The sequence below is a fragment of the Lissotriton vulgaris genome, chromosome 2_1 (genome assembly GCF_964263255.1).
Source record: "Lissotriton vulgaris chromosome 2_1, aLisVul1.2, whole genome shotgun sequence".
In the NCBI taxonomy this organism is placed as follows: domain Eukaryota; kingdom Metazoa; phylum Chordata; class Amphibia; order Caudata; family Salamandridae; genus Lissotriton; species Lissotriton vulgaris.
In genome coordinates, this window is record NC_141687.1 from 1,610,539,011 (window position 1) to 1,610,560,133 (window position 21,123).

The window sequence follows — 21,123 nt, forward strand, 5'->3', positions numbered from 1 at the left end:
AGAAACCTGCAACAGACTTAACATGAAATCTAAATGTAAGGGCTGTATCTTCTTCCACCCTTAGAGGTTTTGCAACAGATGTTGGAAAAGAGGGTTTACCCAGCTCTGCATGACATATTTCCATCATATCAAGAGGAGAAGAGGTGCCAAAACCAATTTTTCAGATTTATTGGAGTTAAGGAGAAGGCAGTTATTGTGCATCCAATCTTAAACCACCAAGCGTCAGCCCTGAAAATTACCCATCATTGACCCAGTGATAAAACTACAGTCCTACTCTCCTTGAAATGTTCAAGGGCAGAGCCAGTCTTCTTCTTAAACATATGAGTCCCATTGAAGGGCATGTTTATGAGAGAGGACTGGGCATCGCCTGATCACCCAGTCAATCGTAGACATTTTTTTAAAAAATATCTTTATTCGTCTTTTTTTCTTCATATTATTCCATTCTCACAGAATACATGACAAAGTAAAATGTGAAAAAACACAGTATACATCCGCAGGTTGCGTCGTCATAGCAGCACATTACCAGAATACCTGTTCCTATTTCAACCGCACGACTTCGCATGTATAATCTCAAATCGATTTATTGCTTATATACAGTTTCCCATACATTGTTGCGACTGCCCTCTCACTATATATCTCCACAGCTGCCAAGTGTCTATCCCCTAGATGCATCAACGTTGTCATTTGCGATTCCTTAATTGCGAAAAATAAGGAATCGCAATTAAGGAATCGCAAATGGCAATGCATCATTAATTTCGCTATTTTATTGAGATTCGGTAAAAATCGCAATTTTTACAGAATTCCAATAAAATTGCGAGTTCCAAATAGCGAATCCGCAATTCCCATTCATTCCTATGGGCTGAAATGCCCATAGGAATGAATGGGAATTGCGAATTCGCAATTTCAAATCGGAATGCATCAAAGCCTTTCAAGGGTGGAGAGGGGGGTCCAAAGGACCCCCCCCTGCACCCATGAAATGCACTTTTACATGTGAGTTACATACACACATGTCCTAAGGACATGTGTGCCTGTAACGTACACGTTTAAAAAATGCATTTTTATGCGTTTTTAAACATTTTTGCAAATTACCACGAAGTTCAGCTTCGTGGTAATTTGCATTTGCAATTTGTAAAATCGCAAATGTTTTGAGGATGATGCATTGCTTGTAAGGAATCGCAAATTTGCGATTCCTTAAAAGCAATCGCATTTTTGGAACTCGCAAAAAATAGCGATTTCCAAAAAATGCTTCATGCATCCCAGTAACCAATTTAGGAAGTGCAAAAGGCCGATTTTTGCGAATCGCACCGTTTGCACTTCCTAAAAAGGTTGATGCATCTGGGCATATGTTACAATAAAAGAAAAAAGAAAGAAAGGAAATGAGAACAAAAGGGACATACTGCTGTCTGCACATGTTAATGTTACCCACATTGTTTATGTCCACTGTGTCAAATGGACACAACAGTATCAGGCACTGGAAATCTATACATGTGGCCAATTCGATACTGCAACAAAATGAGCTTTGCCAAAGAAGAAAAGTACTGAGGAATGATTACATTAACAGACACATCAATAAAGCATATTTTACCTAAACTTATAATGTTAAACAACTCAACTAAAGGGCTGCTGTCCGAAAAAGCTATGTTAACCATTGCCTTACTGGGTGCGAGACCGGTTATTGCATGAATCTACAGATATCCACTGCCATCTCTCTCTCCGCCGCCCGGAAACTTCAATTAGTATATCATGCATTCGCTGGCTCGTGTCATTGCCCTCCCTGTGCACTTCATTTCTGAAGGCCGTGAGTATGGTGTCCCATTGTTGCGCTGTATGGTACTTGCGGAGCCCCACTTTTCCTCCCTGTGTAGCGCTGTACTCTCTGCCTGCGCCCAAATCCTAAGGGAGCTCCTCCAGCTGTTTATTTCTGGGGGATCTGCCTGCATCCACCATTTTGTAATTAAGTGCTTGGCAGTTATTAAACCTAGGTCCCTGAATCATGATTTGACGCTATTGTTTTTAGATCTGACATACGCTTCAAAAATGCAGGTTTCCCATGTGTGCGGAAAGGAGGTGTCGTTAGAGTTTGCCAGGGCTGCAGTTACCTCTCTCCAATAGCCCTGTAGGAAGGTACAAGACCAAAGCATGTGGAGCAGATCCACATCAGGCCGCCCACAGCGTGGGCATTCTGCCGAGGTAGTGTGAAAATATCTATTTATTTTGTCTGGGGATAGATACACCCTGTGGATTATACATGTTTGGATTAATTTAAATTTGGAGTTTCTTTGTATATATGTAGCCCAAGCCAAGATTGTGTACCATTCCTTGTCCGTCCAGGGTCGACCTCTGTCAGTTTCCCAGCGGGTACGGAGTGTTGTCATTGGTTTCAGCGTGTGCATGAGAAGGGCTGTCACCAGCCAGTGTATTATGTGAGAACCCGCCCCCATTACATGTAGATATTGTAACAGTAGATGTTTTGGGGGTTCGGTTGCTGGATCCCCCAGAAAGCCTGATAACGCATGCATAAGAGAGGTGTGCAATAGGAACTGTCCAGCTGGTAAATCAGTGTTCTCCGCCAGTACCTCGACTGTCAAAAGGGCACCCTCTTCATATAGGTACCCCAAAGTGTCTATACCTGCTGTATGCCAATGCACAAGAGTGGATTCCGAGGTACCCGACCGCCCTCTAGGCGACCCCAGGATCTGCAGTATTGGGGCATAAGGGAGAGTCACTCTGGTAAGATATTAACCTCTCCTGTAACGCCTGTATGCTAAACTCAAATGTAACTGAAACAGGCGCGGGACTCTGGCCGCAGGATGGAACAAGTGACATATCTGGGTTTGGGTCCATGGTTGCTGCAGGGTTGCCGTGTCTTCCAAGTGAGTGCCATTGAGCCACTTTGTTACCCACTGCAGCTGTGCTGCTATGTACAATATGATATTAGGAACCGCTAGTCCTCCCTGCGAGGTGGGGGCATACAGCTTCCACAACGCTACTCTGGGTCTACCCTTGTTCCATATGAGATACCGGAACATACTTTCCAGTTCGCTGAAAGTTTTAGTGGGGACATAAACTGAGAGGCTTGAAAAATAGTATTGGAGCTTAGGAAGTACTATCATCTTCAGCAGATCCACGTGGCTTATTACATTCAAAGTGATTTCCAGAATTGTATTTGGGCCTTTACTGCCGAGATTGCCCTTGTTAAGTTTACCTCTAGTAAATCATCTAGAGTCAGATATATGAGAACTCCAAGATAGCGAAAGGTAGTGAGGTACCATGGGAGAGACGAGTCATTAATGATCACGTCCGTTTCCACTGTGTCCGCGCTAAAGGGGTATACTCCGGATTTGGCCCAATTGACTCGGAGACCCGCTCGGGGTCCCGCATTGCTGCCCTGAGCGGGTGCTCACGTTGCTGTTCCCTGCCCAAGGAGGGGCTATCACAAAGCTCCTGTGTCGAGGGAGAAATCTGCCACCCCAGGAGGGGGTTTGCTAATTTGGGAGAATTGTTGCAGCCTAGCGCACGGGACTACACGGAGAAGGAGCCCGTGCGCTCTTCACCTGTGACGGAGGGGAGGGACGCCCTTGCAGCTGACGTCACGACAGCCAGGCTGCATTACACCTCGCGGAACCCGCTGGCGCGGGTCCCGCATTGCTGCCCTGAGCGGGTGCTCACGTTGCTGTTCCCTGCCCAAGGAGGGGCTATCACAAAGCTCCTGTGTCGAGGGAGAAATCTGCCGCCCCAGGAGGGGGTTTGCTAATTTGGGAGAATTGTTGCAGCCTAGCGCACGGGACTCCACGGACCAGGAGCGTGTGCGCTCTTCACCTTTGACAGAGGGGAGGGACACCCTCGCAGCTGACGTCACGACAGCCAGGCTGCATTGCACCTCGCGGAACCCGCTGGCGCGGGTCCCGCATCGCTGCCCTGAGCGGGTGCTCACGTTGCTCTTCCCTGCCCAAGGAGGGGCTATCACAAAGCTCCTGTGTCGAGGGAAAAATCTGCCGCCCCAGGAGGGGGTTTGCTAATTTGGGAGAATTGTTGCAGCCTAGCGCACGGGACTCCACGGACCAGGAGCCTGTGCGCTCTTCACCTGTGACAGAGGGGAGGGACGCCCTCGCAGCTGACGTCACTATATAACGCCTAGCAGCTCCAGCAGCGCGGGTCGCGTGCGGTTCGAGCTGGGCGAAGCCCGGTCAAAGGGCGGGCCCTCAGAGGCCCGGGAAGGGCGGGACGGGCCATCCCCCTTGGCTCCTACTGAACAAGGTATAGTGAGACTTCGACCTACATCTCTGCACATACTGTCGCCTCAAGACACTGGGACTTTCATTGACTTTTTGCGGGACTCTGTTTGCTGCACCTTCGCCATGCCTCTTAAGGGGGCTCCCAAACCCAGTATTCCCCCAAGTGACTCTAGTAGGGGGAGTTTAGACTGCTATGTAGACAGGGTATTATTACCCGTTATTCATGACTTGGAAGATCTAGAAACTCGTTTGCCCTCATATAGCGTAGCCTGCAAACATCCCGAGGTGCAGCTAGCCGACACAGCATCAAGTCTGTCCTGGTTGGAGGAACTGAACGCCCTATGTCACATTCGATATGCACCAGTCGAAACCATAGCAGAACCATCCCAAGCCCTTTTCAGCCCAATACTTCCCGTACATTTGCAGTCTAGCTCATTATTGAACGCAAACAATAACATTCTGGCTGCCCCTTCCTTATCCCCGTTAGTAAAAGCAAACACTAAACAACTTGGGAACCCTAAAACTCCTACGGTCAAAAGAAAGCGTTCCGGGGAAAACTGTATGGGGAGGGAAGCAAAACTGCTAAAGCCTTGCACAAGTTCTGCACCGTCCGTCAGCACCCTACCTACAGCTTCCCAGGCCTGTGATAACATTGAATCCTTTTCTCCCCCCTACCAGGCAGCTCTTCTGGACCTGATTGAATGCCTGGTCACCTCTCTAATATCCCCTTTGACTGCAAGAATCAACTCCCTTGGGGATAGGTTAAGGGATATAGAGACCTCAATTAGGGCACCGACTCATCCTAATAAGAACCTGGCAGGACTTAGCCAACCACAGCCCCTACCCGCTACCGTTGTTTCTAAGTTAGCTCCTCAAAGAAGTAGCATCCCTCTCAACAGACCTACGGTCCAACAGAACCGCCCATGTATCTCCTCGTCATCCCACATCGAGCCCACTACCACCAAGAGTATCATCGCTGATGTAGGGGTGCCAAACGTTCCCACACCTCATGAGGAGAAAACTACTAACCTAGATTATACTAAACATATACATTTGCCTCCAATGGCCGCCCCCTTTGTCTGTGTTCTCACTGGTGTTTTACCAATTACAAAGGGAAAAACCGAGAGATCAGAGGATCTAAAACACAAGGTCATCTATTGGCTGTCTAGGAACCGACCCTTGCCAGTGAACATTGATGGTGCTATTCGAAGTGTTAGAAGGGTGGGTTAGCTCGGCCCCCTTCCAAAAGATCTCCCAGGCGACCTGGTGTTAGTTAGATTCTGGAGTGATCAGGTTGTGCCTTATTTACAAACCTGGTTTCCACAATTAGGGGATGGCCCGATCTCTCTCTGGGGACTCCATGATTTCTACCCTAGGTCCCGCTACCCTCGGCCCTTAAATACAAGACTAGAAAGAAAACACCATTTTCCAGAAAGAACAAGTTTAGAGATTAATTATCGGCCGGATTGGAGTGTGTATGTACAGAATGGCTTTAACAACCCCATCCCAAATTATTTTCCATGAAGAGTTTTTTTGCAGTGACTTCCAGTGATTAGCAATTCGTTTGAACTGATCTAATAATGTCTTAACTTATTATTAATTATTGTAATGAAATGGTTCTTAATGTTGTGTATATAATGAATGTTGCTTTTATGATTTTATGTATCAAAATCGAATAAAGCTAATCTGAATCTGAATCTGACTCTGAGACCCGACATTTCCTAAAAAGGCCAGCAGCTCATCCGCTATGGAAGTGGGGATGTCAGTGACATCACGTACATATAACAATAGGTCATCAGCATAAAGAGATACTGCATGTGTCAAGTCTCCTAGTCGTATTCCTCACTCCTCGCCACTTCTATGGAGTAACATCGCTAACGGCTCCATAGTTAGAGAGAAAAGCAATGGGGATAGCCGGCAACCCTGACGTGTCCTCCTCTGCACTCTAATTGGATCAGATATAAGTCTGTCAGTGCGGACACGGACAGTGGGGCGTTGATACAGTAGCTGAACCATACTTAAAAAAGGTCACCTAGTTTGTGTATGTTAAACACTGCCGCTAGATAAGGTCACTCCAGCGAGTCAAAGGCTTTCTCCAGATCCAACACCAGGCACCCCAACGGGGCCATCTATGTGTCGCATACTGTTGTACCTTAAAAGAATCTACGTGGATTAAGTGAGGTGTTCCTGATCAGCACAAATCCATTTTGGTCGGAGTGTACCAATGACTTCACCAAAGGCGATATACGCCTGGCAAGTAGGGACGCAAAGATTTTATAATCGTATTGAGAAGCTCAAGGGGCCGGTAGGAGCCCAGCGACTCCGAGTTTTTGTCTGGCTTAAGGAGGGATACTAGTAAAGCTTCTTTTTGCATGTCAGTAAGTGTGGATTCTTCCAACGCCGTCTCATATACCTTTAACAGCTGTGGGACTAAAATATGTACATAGGCCTTGTAGAATTCAGCCGGTAGTCCATCAGGTCCTGGAGACTTCCCATTCGCTAAGGAAAATATACTGTCCCGTATCTCCTCCGCGAGGAGAGGAGCATTTAGTTCCTCCGTCTGCGTACGTGTGGCCACTGTGCTTGTAGATGTAATAGGGGCTGAATAGTCGTTTTGGCGCGTAAGCCATGTGAGCAATTTCCCCGCTTTGTCTCCTAAATGATGCATTCTTGCTGAGTGCGCGGCATAAGTGAGACGTCTCAACCGTTCTAATAATCTTGCATGCTCCTCACTATAGCCATCTGATGGGCCCTAGGATTCTTCCACCGCATCCCGTTCCCCGGCCGCCAGTCTCTTCTCTAGTGTGGTAAGCTCCTTTTCCAGTTGCACCCTGAGACCCGCCTGTGTACCTAAGCAGTGACCTCTCACTACCACTTTAAGGGCTTCCCATTCAAATAGTGATGAAGAAGCTGTGCCTGCATTTTCATCGAAATAGTGCACTACATTTGTGGCCAGCAAGTCTCGGAAGAGAGTGTCAAGTAAAACATCTGGCTGCAGTTGCCATATAGGTATTGGTGGCACTATGTCTTCTCATTGTAACTCTACCATATGCGGGTTGTGATCCGAGTGCATAGTCCATATAGTAGGAATTAGATACACTTAAAAGGAGGTAATTTGATATCATAAAGCAGTCCAACTGCACATGGAGACCATGTGCCCTCGAGTAATATGAGTATACCCGTTCCTGTGGGTTGCGGTGGCTCCAGATGTCAGTTAAGCGCCAATGTGCAGCCCATTGGTTCAACGCCTTCGCAGCTGCATGTGTAGCTGTGCCAGGTAGGGGAGGAAAGGAGCGATCCAAATACACATCCATCACACCATTATAGTCACCCTCCAGAATCATTGGAACATCGTGCCACTCGGCTAGTCTGCGGGAGACTATATCTAAGAAGGGTGCTTGTTCCGTGATGGGCGCGTATAGAGATGCAAGGATGACCGGCCTCACTTCTAAAACACCCCTGATTATGACATATCTACCCTCTGCATCTACCATGCCGAAGGGAGTCCCTGGTCTAACCCACACCAAGACACCACACACATATGCCAAATAGCCAGTTGCATACAATTGACCCCTTCAGCGTCTGTGCAGCCGTGCTATTTCCAATTTCTGCAAGTGCGTTTCCTGTAATAAGGCTACCTGTACTTGGTGCCGTTTGAGATAGGAATAGATGAGATAGCGGTGTAATGGACTATGAATTCCCCTTACATTCCAGGTCCCAACCTTGACAGATGCCATAAGATCATAAAGGAATGCAACAAGAGCATTCCAGGTAGGGCAGAAGGCAGGATGGGGAAGCATGTGTATGTATATGTGAGGCCAGATTCTCCCTCTCTATACCGACGAATGTCGCTGGTTACCCAGTCCAGCAAGCAAAACATGGTAATGTATACAGCAGAGCAATTAGCAGCCGTGACTAGCAATAAAACAAAGCCACACAAATTACAGCACAATGTGCAGCAATATAAACATAAAAGAAATACCAAAAGGGCGAATTTCGAACAGGCAGTCGTCCAAACTACATATGGAAACATCATACAATCTTTATCTAGGGGGGTGAGCTGCATGTCGCAATCTTGAAATGTTTAGGGAAAAAAGAAGAGTCCTTCCGAGGCCCTCCTGTGACCAGCCCATCATGAAATTACCCGTGCGAGGCCCACCAATAATGCCTTGTAAGCACTCCACGGAAGAGGCCCTGAGGTATCATATGGCACGTCGTATCTCCATTGTACAGAACCTAGAGAGACTCTGAAGGGCAACAGTATAATGGAGCATTAAAATACACAATTTCCCGCGTGACAGACATTTCACAATGGCATGTAATACATAACCATATACTTGCATGCGTATACATCCAGTCTGAGGGGATTCAGGAGGAATGGAAGACAACATCAATCAAACTATATTATCTGCAGTCTGTGGAGTAACAACCAGTAGTTCATAACAGTCTTGCGTGGTGAGTGGATCGTCCAAGAGTTTGTCTGCATTGCTGACCTGATCCTGCTGGCTGGTGACAGATTCATTATCCTCCATTTGCAACCCGCTGATGGTCGCCACGGCCTGCAGATCACCTTGCTGGCTGGTAAATTTGTAGTGGTTGGCATGCAGGAGGGTCAGATCAATGATTGCCTTATCGATTTTACCTTCTAAGGCCACATGGGTGTGATTCAAAGCTTCCCTTAGTTTCTCCACTGCCGCGAGTACCGCAACCGACTTGCCAGACATGGCAACCAGCGACTCCGCTTCCGCCATCTTCCCCACTGCAGCCCTCATCTGTGGGGGTGGGGCGGGGGTGTCAGGTACGTTCACTTTGATGCGTCTGCCTCGCAACATCTATTTCAGTGTAGCTGTGTGTGGGGCTCGGCACAACCCAGTCAAGGAGTCGGGGGGGTGAGCCCGTGTGTCATACCCCAAGGAACGCTGCTAACACCTCTGAGGTCATCAGCTGCCGCCTTATTACCACCCTGCATCACTTCTCACCAGTTAGTGGTGGCACTGCAGCAGGCACAGGTCTCTGAAATGTGGCAAGAATTTGTACAGTGCAGCGTCATGGATGTATCGCTCAAAGGCCAGGTCTTTAGCACAATGCCGGAATCGCAGTCGCCTGGGTGGCTCTCACCTCCGGGGTCCAGGGCTCCCCCTCACTCACAGAATTGCCACAGCGCATCAGGGTGTGGCCCAAGATACATCAAACTGCTGCCTCGTCTGTCCGCAAGTAGCCACTCGCCCAGGGCGAACAGGCATACCGGACCTGCCAGGACGGTCCCCGTCTCTCACCAGTTGTCCCAGGAGACCTCTTGAAATTCAGCTCATGTCCCGGTCTTCAGAGAGGGCTGGTTGACAACTTCATAGGTGCATCTCTAGGTCCCACGAAGCAGGAATAGCCAGCAGTCATTTCAGGAAAGCAATGCAACCGCCAGGCAAGCCTCCGATTTTAAAAATGTTATGCATGCTCCAACTGCCCCTTATGCAATTCACTGCTGAAGAGCGCTGCCACCATGTGCGCTGGGCCAAGGCAAAACTGCAGTCCTTCCGATATTTCAGTGAAATGTCCTGGTTTTTGGCCTGAAAAACTCTGGTCACCTTGCACTCCCCGCCTCAGCTCTTCAGGCAGCCACCGCAGCACCTGGAGACAGATCACGCAATGGAAGTGTCCGCCGCAGGGGGGGCCTCAGCAATCTCCAGTGGTGGCCCCCTGCCGCAGCACAGCGTCAACGCGGGCCCGACGTGTCACCTCAAAGGCCCGCCTTAGCGATCTCGGTGCCCAGGAGAGTAGGACCAGAAGAGCACCTGGGCCTGGCAGAACACCAAACAGCAGCCAGGAATTTAACGGGAGAACATCCGGAGCAGGACAGAAAGCGGGCAGTCCCCGCAGCTGGGCCGGCGGCTGCTGGTGCGCGGTGAGACACAGCGCGAGGCCCAGTGGGCGGGGCCAGACCACGGGCTCGTGCGATTGTCCATGCCAGCTCAGCAGCTCTTCATCATGGCCCAGGGAAGGCCGCTGGGCCTGTGGCGGAGCACGGCATCTGATCATGACGAAATCCAAGTCGGGCCGCAGGGTGGATTCAGCAGCCGCCGGGCAATCTTCCAGCGTGGGAGGACTCGCCATTCACAGGTAAAAGGGGCTGTTACAGGAGGCCCCGGCTGAGCCCTAAGCAAAAACATCCTCCTCCATTTCCTGTGTAGCCACGCCCCCCAGTCAATCATAGTCATGCATGGTGGGGGTCTGCAGGAGGTGAACTTGGCTGCATCATAACCATCTCGAACAGCCTTTGAAAGCACAGTGCAGAGGTCTTTTGGTACATCCGTGAGGACTTGTGCTACTGCATCTCAGAGGGCATGAGTGTAATGGCCCAACAAACAGGTGTTGATTGATCGCACGGCCAAACTTGACTGAAGAGAAAAGGAGCTTCCAAAATGTGTCCACTCACTTTGATTCCCTTTCTAAGGTAGACATAGGAAAATTGTTGGGGTTGGCCCAACTGGTGGAGGCCTACACCACTAGGCCCTCTGAAAAAGGGTGCTGTGGCAAAAAGCCTGAATCACCTGGAGCAGGGTGATGGTACTTGGTGATTTGACTGTTAACTGAGCGGCAGTACAACCCTTTGTCAAAGCCCCTATCAGGGTGTCTGTCAGGACCTCATTGAAATGTAGGAGAGGCTCGGAAGCAGTCTGGCAAGGTTAAAAGACTTCAGGTAATACGTTGGTTTTTATCTCCATGGTGAAGAGCTAGAGGTCAGTTACTTCACCTGCCCTACACATAACCATAGCGTAAGAGGCAGATTCTTCTGTTATGTTATGTTATGTTATATGAACATGTAGAGCAGCTCTCACTCTGAGGAGCATAATGGCTCTGTGCGGATCCCTAAAGGGCACAACTACTAGAACTAGGAGAGTCAGATAAGTGATCTACGTAGAGCGTCAGGGGCAGTGAAGATCCAGGTTTCTAGAGCTTTCCTGAAGAGGGTGTCTGTTTGAATGAACCGTATATGGATAGAGAGCAGGTTCCAGGCTTTGGTCCCAAGTATTGCAATAGTTTTCCCACCCTTTGTGGTACTCCTGAAAACAGGGGGCTTCAAGAGATTTGTGTTGGACGATCTGAGTGTGCGGTGTGTCACATAGGGAGTGAACCCGGAACGAAGGTAGGGGGGCCTAAAAAATTTAAAGGACTGAAAGTAATTATCAAGATCTTAAAAAGGACTTTTTTGGATTGGCAGCCAATGAAGTGCTTTGAGTGCAGCTGATGCTGATGCATTCTAGCCCATTGTAATGCTAGTTGAGCAGCTGCATGTTGCACCATCTGTAATTTGTTTAGGACCGACTCATTGGTTTCTGAATCAAGGCTGTTGTAGTAATCAAGTCTAGAGGTGATTAGGGCCACTGCAACTGCCTTTCCAGTCATGCAGGGAAGAAGATTGAAGAACTTTTTGAGTGACTTCATAAATGAAAAACATGTCCCAGCCACTTCTAGGGATTGCTGATGAAGGGAGAGTGAGTAGTCAAATTTCACCCCCAGGTTCTTTGCTACCTTCACTTTGTTAGGAGAGGGGATGTCTATGGGCCACCATAGGCAGGGGGAGAAAGTATTAGCTTTCCCTAGTGGCATGAGTTCGTTTTTTTCCGAATTGCATTTTAAATGATTTACTTTCATCCAGTCAAAGACCGTTGCAAGACACTGTCACACATTTTCTTCAGCGAGAGTGGTATTTGTATCTAATACCAGAATTAACTGAGTATCATCCAAGTACTAGATGGTCTCAATATTAAAAGATGAGATCAGACTAATGAGGGGGGTCATATAGAAGTTAGAGAGCACTGGGCAATGAATGAACCCTTGTGGGACTCCGGAGAGCAGGGGGTTTTTCGCTGATTGATATTGGCCAAGAGTAACAACTTGTCTTCGATTTAGTAGATAGGATTTTAGCCAAGCCAAGGCAATATGATAAATGCCACATGATTTGAGGTGTTCTAGTTAGATGTGCTGAGACAATGCCAAAGGCAGCCGATAAGTCTAATAAGATCTAAGGCAGATTTAAGGGCGTCAGTAGTGTACAAGAGCACTGATTCCATTGAGTGCTGAGGCCTGAAGCCTTTTTGATTAGGATGTAGAATATTCACCTCTTCTAAGTAGGTCATAAGTTGAGTACTCACTACTTTTTCTGGGATTTTACTAAGTCATGGGTGCAGGGAGATGGGATGAAGATTGATTGGACTGGTAGGATCAGAACAGGTTTTTTCTTTGGAGCAGTTTGACTGCTGCAATTTTCTATTAGTTGGGCACTTCTGCGCATATAATTGAGGCATTTATGATATGGTTTATAACTCGGTTAATAATGTCTATAGTAGCATGCAAAATCTGAGGGGGACATAGGACAAAAGGAGAACCTGATTTGCGTGCAAGGATAGTCAGCCGGGATTGTTCTAGCCTAATAGCTTGAAAGTTTTGAAGGGACAATCTATCCTCTTCTGGATTAAAGAGCGTCTCTGTGGGTGAAGCGTGGGGTGTTATAAAAATCTTTTTGTATCGATTGGACCTTTTGTACAAAAAAGTCGTCAATGCGATGGAAAAGAGACTGTGATGGTGGAATCTCTTGTTGAAGCATTACAGGGTTGGTGAAAGAAGTTACTATCTTGAAGATAGTTTTTTTATCTGAATCGGCCCGATTGATTAAGTTGGTGAAGTACGATTTCTTTTCGGCATTAAACTGTTGGTGATAGTTTTTAAAAGACGTTTTAAATAAGGTTTTTTCTTACTGTTTGTAGTTTTGCTGCCATCTGTTTTCTAGTTTCCTGCAGTGGCTATGTAGTTCTCTCATGTTTTGGGTGTTCCAGGGGACAGAGGGTTTCTTAGGCAAGAGATTTTTTGGTAGGGTAGGATGGGAAAAACTATTGCTAAGAGTGGATATCCATTGATTAAAGTGTTGATTATCCATTGATGGGTTCTCTGTCAGCCTGGACCTGCATGCCTTAGCTTCTATATTGAGATCTGGAGAGACTGCCATATCATTCCACCTTCGTCTCGTGTCTTGAATAATGGAGGTGTAACCATGAGATATTTGTGTGTTAGCGCCTAATTTTAAATGGTATAAATTTATGGTTGGACCAGGTTGGGCTAACTGGGGCATTGGTTATGAGGGTCGTGAGATTGGAAAATATGCTATCCAGGGTGTGCCTTGCATTGTAGGTGGGAGAAGATATCCGCTGATTCAGGTCTAACGTTTCTACCATTTCCATGAAATTTGTTGTACCCGGATTATTGGCCTCTTGGCCTAGCCACTATGTGGCTAGGCCAAGAGGAGAGAAAAGGGCTGTCTCAGGGTAGTTATCTAGCCCACTTGCCTCCTGCAAGTTCTCATATGGATTGCCCCTAGAAGAGGGCTGGCAAACTCATCAACCTTGCCATAGTCATTGTTGGAATCTGTCCCAAAAAGAAAATGCAAAGAATGCTGCCTGCCTTGAGGTAATGCAAGAGTAGAAACAGCTGCTTTGTTCAGAATAGGATGCAACATTGGTCAAAGTCAGGCAGATTCTCCTGAGGCACAGCCGGGAGCATTTTTAACTGAAAGTTACGCTGATTTTAATACTTTGTGTGTAATAATTTGCCATTGTGATCCTCACCTTCCTACCTGTCTGAATCACTTTTGGGGGCTTAATTCGCTCCTTCCCACCGCCACGCAGCAGAGCTAACGCTGCAGCGGGAACGCCCTGTTAATCGCCGCCATCAGCGAGTGAGCCGGTCCTGTGGCCACGCCCACTCGCTCAAGGCCACGCCCCCTTCGCCTACTTAAACCGAGCTGAATGCGAGCTCTGGTCAGATTCTACTACTGAGGCACAGCCGGGAGCATTTTTAACTGAAAGTTACGGTGATTTTAATACTTTGTGTGTAATAATTTGCCATTGTGATCCTCACATTCCTACCTGTCTGAATCACTTTTGGGGGCTTAATTCGCTCCTTCCCACCGCCACGCAGCAGAGCTAACGCTGCAGCGGGAACGCCCTGTTAATCGCCGCCATCAGCGAGTGAGCCGGTCCTGTGGCCACGCCCACTCGCTCGAGGCCACGCCCCCTTCGCCTACTTACACCGAGCTGAATGCGAGCTCTGGTCAGATTCTACTCCTGAGGCACAGCCAGGAGCATTTTTAACTGAAAGTTACGCTGATTTTAATACTTTGTGTGTAATAATTTGCCATTGTGATCCTCACCTTCCTACCTGTCTGAATCACTTTTGGGTGCTTAGTTCGCTCCTTCCCACCGCCACGCAGCAGAGCTAACGCTGCAGCGGGAACGCCCTGTTAATCGCCGCCATCAGCGAGTGAGCCGGTCCTGTGGCCACGCCCACTCGCTCGAGGCCACGCCCCCTCCGCCTACTTAAACCGAGCTGAATGCGAGCTCTGGTCAGATTCTACTCCTGAGGCACAGCCGGGAGCATTTTTAACTGAAAGTTACGCTGATTTTAATACTTTGTGTGTATTAATTTGCCATTGTGATCCTCACCTTCCTACCTGTCTGAATCACTTTTGGGGGCTTAATTCGCTCCTTCCCACCGCCACGCAGCAGAGCTAACGCTGCAGCGGGAACGCCCTGTTAATCGCCGCCATCAGCGAGTGAGCCGGTCCTGTGGCCACGCCCACTCGCTCAAGGCCACGCCCCCTTCGCCTACTTAAACCGAGCTGAATGCGAGCTCCGGTCAGATTCTACTACTGAGGCACAGCCGGGAGCATTTTTAACTGAAAGTTACGCTGATTTTATACTTTGTGTGTAATAATTTGCCATTGTGATCCTCACATTCCTACCTGTCTGAATCACTTTTGGGGGCTTAATTCGCTCCTTCCCACCGCCACGCAGCAGAGCTAACGCTGCAGCGGGAACGCCCTGTTAATCGCCGCCATCAGCGAGTGAGCCGGTCCTGTGGCCACACCCACTCGCTCGAGGCAACGCCCCCTTCGCCTACTTAAACCGAGCTGAATGCGAGCTCTGGTCAGATTCTACTCCTGAGGCACAGCCGGGAGCATTTTTAACTGAAAGTTACGCTGATTTTAATACTTTGTGTGTAATAATTTGCCATTGTGATCCTCTCCTTCCTACCTGTCTGAATCACTTTTGGGTGCTTAATTCGCTCCTTCCCACCGCCACGCAGCAGAGCTAACGCTGCAGCGGGAACGCCCTGTTAATCGCCGCCATCAGCGAGTGAGCCGGTCCTGTGGCCACGCCCACTCGCTCGAGGCCACGCCCCCTCCGCCTACTTAAACCGAGCTGAATGCGAGCTCTGGTCAGATTCTACTCCTGAGCCACAGCCGGGAGCATTTTTAACTGAAATTTACGCTGATTTTAATACTTTGTGTGTAATAATTTGCCATTGTGATCCTCACCTTCCTACCTGTCTGAATCACTTTTGGGGGCTTAATTCGCTCCTTCCCACCGCCACGCAGCAGAGCTAACACTGCAGCGGGAACGCCCTGTTAATCGCCGCCATCAGCGAGTGAGCCGGTCCTGTGGCCACGCCCACTCGCTCGAGGCCACGCCCCTTCGCCTATATAAACATGTGCATTTCACGTACGCGCAGCGGACGGGCGCAGCGGGCGCGCCTAAGGCAAGCCCGTCTGGGCCCGTCCGGGCCCAGCCGGACCCAGGCCCAGGGACTCTGCCGGATTTGCCTCACAACCGTTTGTGTACACGAGTGACATGCTCCGGGCTCTGCACCCGGAAAAAAATCAGGAGTGTCGCTATATCCACGGTGAAGGGAAACCCTTTTTCAACTGTGCACGCTGTAACCCAGTCACTCAGACCCCGGGTAAGCCTGGACTAAAGATAGGCCTCCTTAACTGCCGCTCCCTCCCCAAGCATGCGCATGAAACCAACCTGCTGATACAGGACCAAGGTCTGGACGTACTGTTCCTCACAGAAACCTGGCTCTCTGCCCGCTCAGATTCTGAAATTGTCATCGCCCTACCCCCAGGCTATCTTATTCAAGCTCTGCATAGATCTAGAGGGAGAGGAGGGGGGTTGGCAATAATCCATAGAGAACACCTTGTCTGTAGAATCAGCAACGCCAACATGGAAGACTGCGAAAGCTGCCATTTTGCCATTCAAACCTCCCCGGTACACTCCCTCTCAGGACTGTTGATTTACCGTCCTCCGGGTACTCCAGGGAAATTCCTCAATGCCTTCACCGACACGGTGTCACAATTAGCTTCCTCTGCCCCTAATTTCTTCATCGTGGGCGATCTCAACCTCCACTTTACAGACCCCACAGATCTGACAGCATCCGACCTCCTTCTGGACCTTATGTCATTTAACATCCGGCTGGTCAATAACGAACCCACCCACGACAAGGGACACCTCCTGGATCCCGTCCTTACTAACATCGCGGACATCACCACTGGTCCCCCCCTCCCTCTTCCATGGACAGATCATTTCCTAATCCCTATTTCCTGGGACTTACCCATAATACCCCTTCAAACCGCCAAAATTCAGATTACTGACCGACGTTGGCACAAGCTTGTACCAGCTGAATGGGCCACCATTCTCTCAGACTCTACCCCTGCCCTCTCCACCGATCCTGTCATTGCCGATGAACAGTTTAACTCTTGGGTCACAGTCTCTTTAGACAAACTCCTCCCTAAAACCGCTACTCTCATACATACCAAACGAGTGACCCCCGCTCCTTGGTACACTCCAGAACTTAAGTCTCTGCGACAGGAATGTAAGAGAACAGAACGTTCCTGGAGGGGGGATAAGTCTAATGTAAAGAAGGACGTCTACCTCACCTCTTTACAAGCTTATAAGACCGCCCTACGCAAGACAAAAAGTATATTCTTTCAAGAAAGAATAGAAAATTCTGCTTGCTCCAGCAAGGAATCTTTTATTATCTTAAAAGAACTCCTTAAGGTCCCAGACCCCGGACCTAGAAACCCAGCAGACCCCAAGGCAGACGAGGAAAAATGCCATCAGCTAGCTAACTTCTTCAAAGAGAAGATCCAGAAAATCCTCGACTCTATCCCAACCACAAATTCGAGCCAGGAAAAAGAGATCTTCAATACCCCTACCTCCCCCTGCTTATCCTCTTGGGGACAAGTGACCACCGAAGAGGTTGAAAGCACGCTAAATATCATCAAAAGCGGATCTCCCAGGGACCCCGCCCCGCTACGTATCCTCAAGAAAGTAGCACCTACCATCGTTCCTCCCCTCACCCTCCTTATCAACGCTTCATTGCAACAGGGAGTCGTCCCCTCTAGTTGGAAGGCGGCAGTCGTCAAGGAGCTATTAAAGAAACCTTCTTTGGACCCTGTGGACCTGGCCAACTACAGGCCAATTTCCCTTCTCCCTGGAACTAGCAAGATTGCCGAAAAACTTGTGAATAGGAAATTATCACAATTTCTGGAAACCAATAATCGGCTAAAAAGCTCGCAAACAGGTTTCCGCCCAGGGCAGGGCACCGACATCGCCCTCCTTGCGGCGGTGGAGGAGGCCAGAGCACCTTTAGACGCGGGAGGATCAGTGGCAGTGATCCTCCTCGACCTCAGTGCGGCCTTCGACACCGTTAACCACCAGCTCCTTATCCATCGGCTTAGGAGGGTCGGTGTGGAAGGAACCGCACTGTCTTGGCTCTCGTTCTTTCTGGGCCAACGCTCCTTTCAGATTTGGGAGAATAACACCCGCTCCTCCGAAACACCCCTCCAATGTGCTCCTCCCTGAGCCCCACATTATTTAATATCTACATGTCCCCATTGGAGGAGGTTGTCAACCCGTTCAGAGTGAGTATCGTCAGCTATGCTGACGACACACAATTAGTGGTGTCCTTATCTCACCCAAGTCAACAACCTGCAAACTTATACAACTGCCTGACGCAGATACAAGGATGGATGAACAGCTCATCTTTGAAATTGAACGGTTCAAAGACTGACATTCTCCTCCTTGGTCAGAAAGGGCTCTCCCTCCCACAGAACATCTGGCCACCTTGTCTGGGCTCGCCTCCAGACCCGAAACCCGAGGTTAAAAGCCTGGGTGTGTGGCTCGAAACCGATCTATCATTTACCACACAAGCGAAAAAAGTAGCGGGGACATGCTTTGGGCTCCTCAAGTCGATGAGAAAGATCTTGCCCCTACTCCTTCCCACCTCTCAAAAGCTGTTAATCCAAGGCCTGATACTATCTAGGCTCGATTACAGTAACTCCATTTACCTAGGCGCTCCTGAGGCAACCTTGAACAAGCTACAAAGGATCCAAAACGCCGCTGCCCGGATCCTCACTAATACTCCTGCCAGAGCTTCGGCCAAACCAGCCTTGAAGCTTCTCCATTGGCTCCCAGTGAGAGAGCGAGTGTAGTTCAAAGCCCTCTGCCTGGCCCACAAACTGCTTCAAAACCAAGGCCCCCCTATCTTAAGAAAATTCATCAGACCATATAAAGCCCCAAGATCCCTCCGATCCGATCAGGAGTATCTCATTATCACCCCCAGAGTCAAGAAGGAACGCACGGGTGGAAGGCGCTTTTCGGTCCACACCGCACGCATTTGGAACGCGTTTCCCCGCGACCTGAGAACAGAATCAAACTATCTACGATTCAGGAAGTGGTTGAAAACCCATCTCTTCCCTTAATTTTGACCTCCCCCCAAGCCCCCTCTGACCCGCAGGTGTATGGATCTTAGCGCTGGGATACCTACGGGTGACTACGCGCTTTATAAAAAATTTTAATAATAATAATAATGTGGACACCTGAGCATCTGAGAGGACAATCCGGCAATGTCTTCAGGCAATGATGTCAACATCAACGTCAATGTACCTAGGCTTGGTGGGAATTTGGGTGCAGGGGGCAGCATCAGTATCAGTATTGGAGCCAAGGACAGAAGTGACTCGGAAGGTCCAGCAGGTGCCAAGGGCGATCCCTTCGGTGTTAGGTGAAAGAACTCTCGACTCTATGGGGCCCCAAGGAGCACCAGAGGTAGTTGGTATTGATGCGAAGAGCCAGAGCATTGCTGGGCAGAGCTCTTTCATCTGTCATGGCATGAGTGAAGGCCCCAGAAACTTGGGTCTAGTGACTTCATACTTTAAACATTTCTGATATTAACTACCACATAATGTGCTCGATCAACACTGCACTAGATGTTGGCGCACTGGCAATCTACGGCACTGGAAGCAAAACCCCTTTCAACACACACAATCTGGATGCAAGACATGGAGGTGACAGAATCTCATGAACAAATTATATATCGGATGCTTGACCAGACAGGTGTTTTTGAAAATATCTGGCTCCTTTTTCTTGGGCTGGCATCGATTGTTCCCCGGGTTAAGTCATAATCCGTTTGAGAGTTGCAGGAAGGTAATTTTTGGGACCAAGCTGTATTGCCCATCTTTGAGGGGAGCTCCGTTGGTTTCACCGGGGTGCCATTTATGTTATTAATACTCAAAGAATTGCTGGTGTGTGGCAAAATATATTGAATTAGCATGTGCTTTAAACTCCTTATCTCTAATGACCTTGTGAGCCTTTTCCGTTTTTAGACTTAAACACGCAGTTGTTTCTTTTGTAATAAGAGTCTGTACAACATGAATTGTTTTAATGTCACACTGAAAAATGGGTACACAGTCAAAATATCGAGTTGATAATGTCGACTAACCAAAATATCGAGTTAGTAAAATCGAAGGTAAGTAATATCGATAATAGAAATATCGACATGTAAAATATCGACTTATGTATGTATAAATAATATCGAGGACAGTAAAGTCGAGATAGAAAATATTGAAGGCAAAACTATCGATTGAACAAAATATCGACATGTTATATAGTGTTTTTTTAATGTATGTAAAGTATCTATAGTGTAAAATGTTAGGTATATCAATTTATCGTAGTAATTAATAGTGAAATAAAGTATGATACATTTTTAGGAGCGGGATGTAGGGTTTATAGGGGATAAGGGTGGGTAGAGTTTTAAAATGAATATTTAAAAAAATTAATATTAGTAATAATAAAAAATATATTTAAAAAAATATATAAAATATCGAGAAGAAGTTGTAAATATTAATAAATTAATAATGTATATTAAAATTGTAATTAGCTGTTTAGTAGCGGGTTATAGGGTTTATAGGGGTTAAGGGTGGGTAGTGTTTTAAAAAGTATATACCAAAAATTACAAAATTGTATTAAATATTTTTAAATTTAAAATTAAATTTACAAATTTGAAAAAAATTAGAATTTTTTTTAAATTTGAATTTGTAAATTTGAAATTTAAATGTATGTTTGGTAGTGGGTTATAGTGTTTATAGGGGATAAGGGTGGGTAGTGTAGTAAAAAGAATATATTTAAAATGTATTATTTTAAAACATTTATTTAGAAATTAGAAATTAAAATTTTTATTTAGAAAACAATTAAAAAATATTTATAAATTTAAAAGTTAAAAATTTAAAAATAAAAATTATGTTTAGTAGTGGGTTATAGGGTTTATAGGGGTTAAGGGTGGGTAGTGTAATAAAACATATATATAAAAAATGAAAAAAATATGTAAAATATTTTAAAATTTATAATAAAAATTAAAAATGTATTAATTAATAGAATTTTTTTTTTCAAATTAAATTTTTTATGTAAATTTTGATTACATGTTTGGTAGTGGTTTATAGGGTTTATAGGGATAAGGGTGGGTAGTGTTTTACAAAGTATATACAAAAAATTAATTATTTTAAAATAATTTGTTTTGAAATTTTTAACTTTTTTTTAAATTTTAATAAAATTTTAAAAAATAACTAATTTAAAATGTTATATTCTAAATAGTAAAATAATGTTTTGTAGCGTGTTCTAGTCTTTATAGGGTATAAGGGTGGGTAGTATTTTTAAAGTTTATACGAAATATTCTAATGTTAAATATTTTTACAGAAATTATTTAAATAAAAAAAGAAAAATTA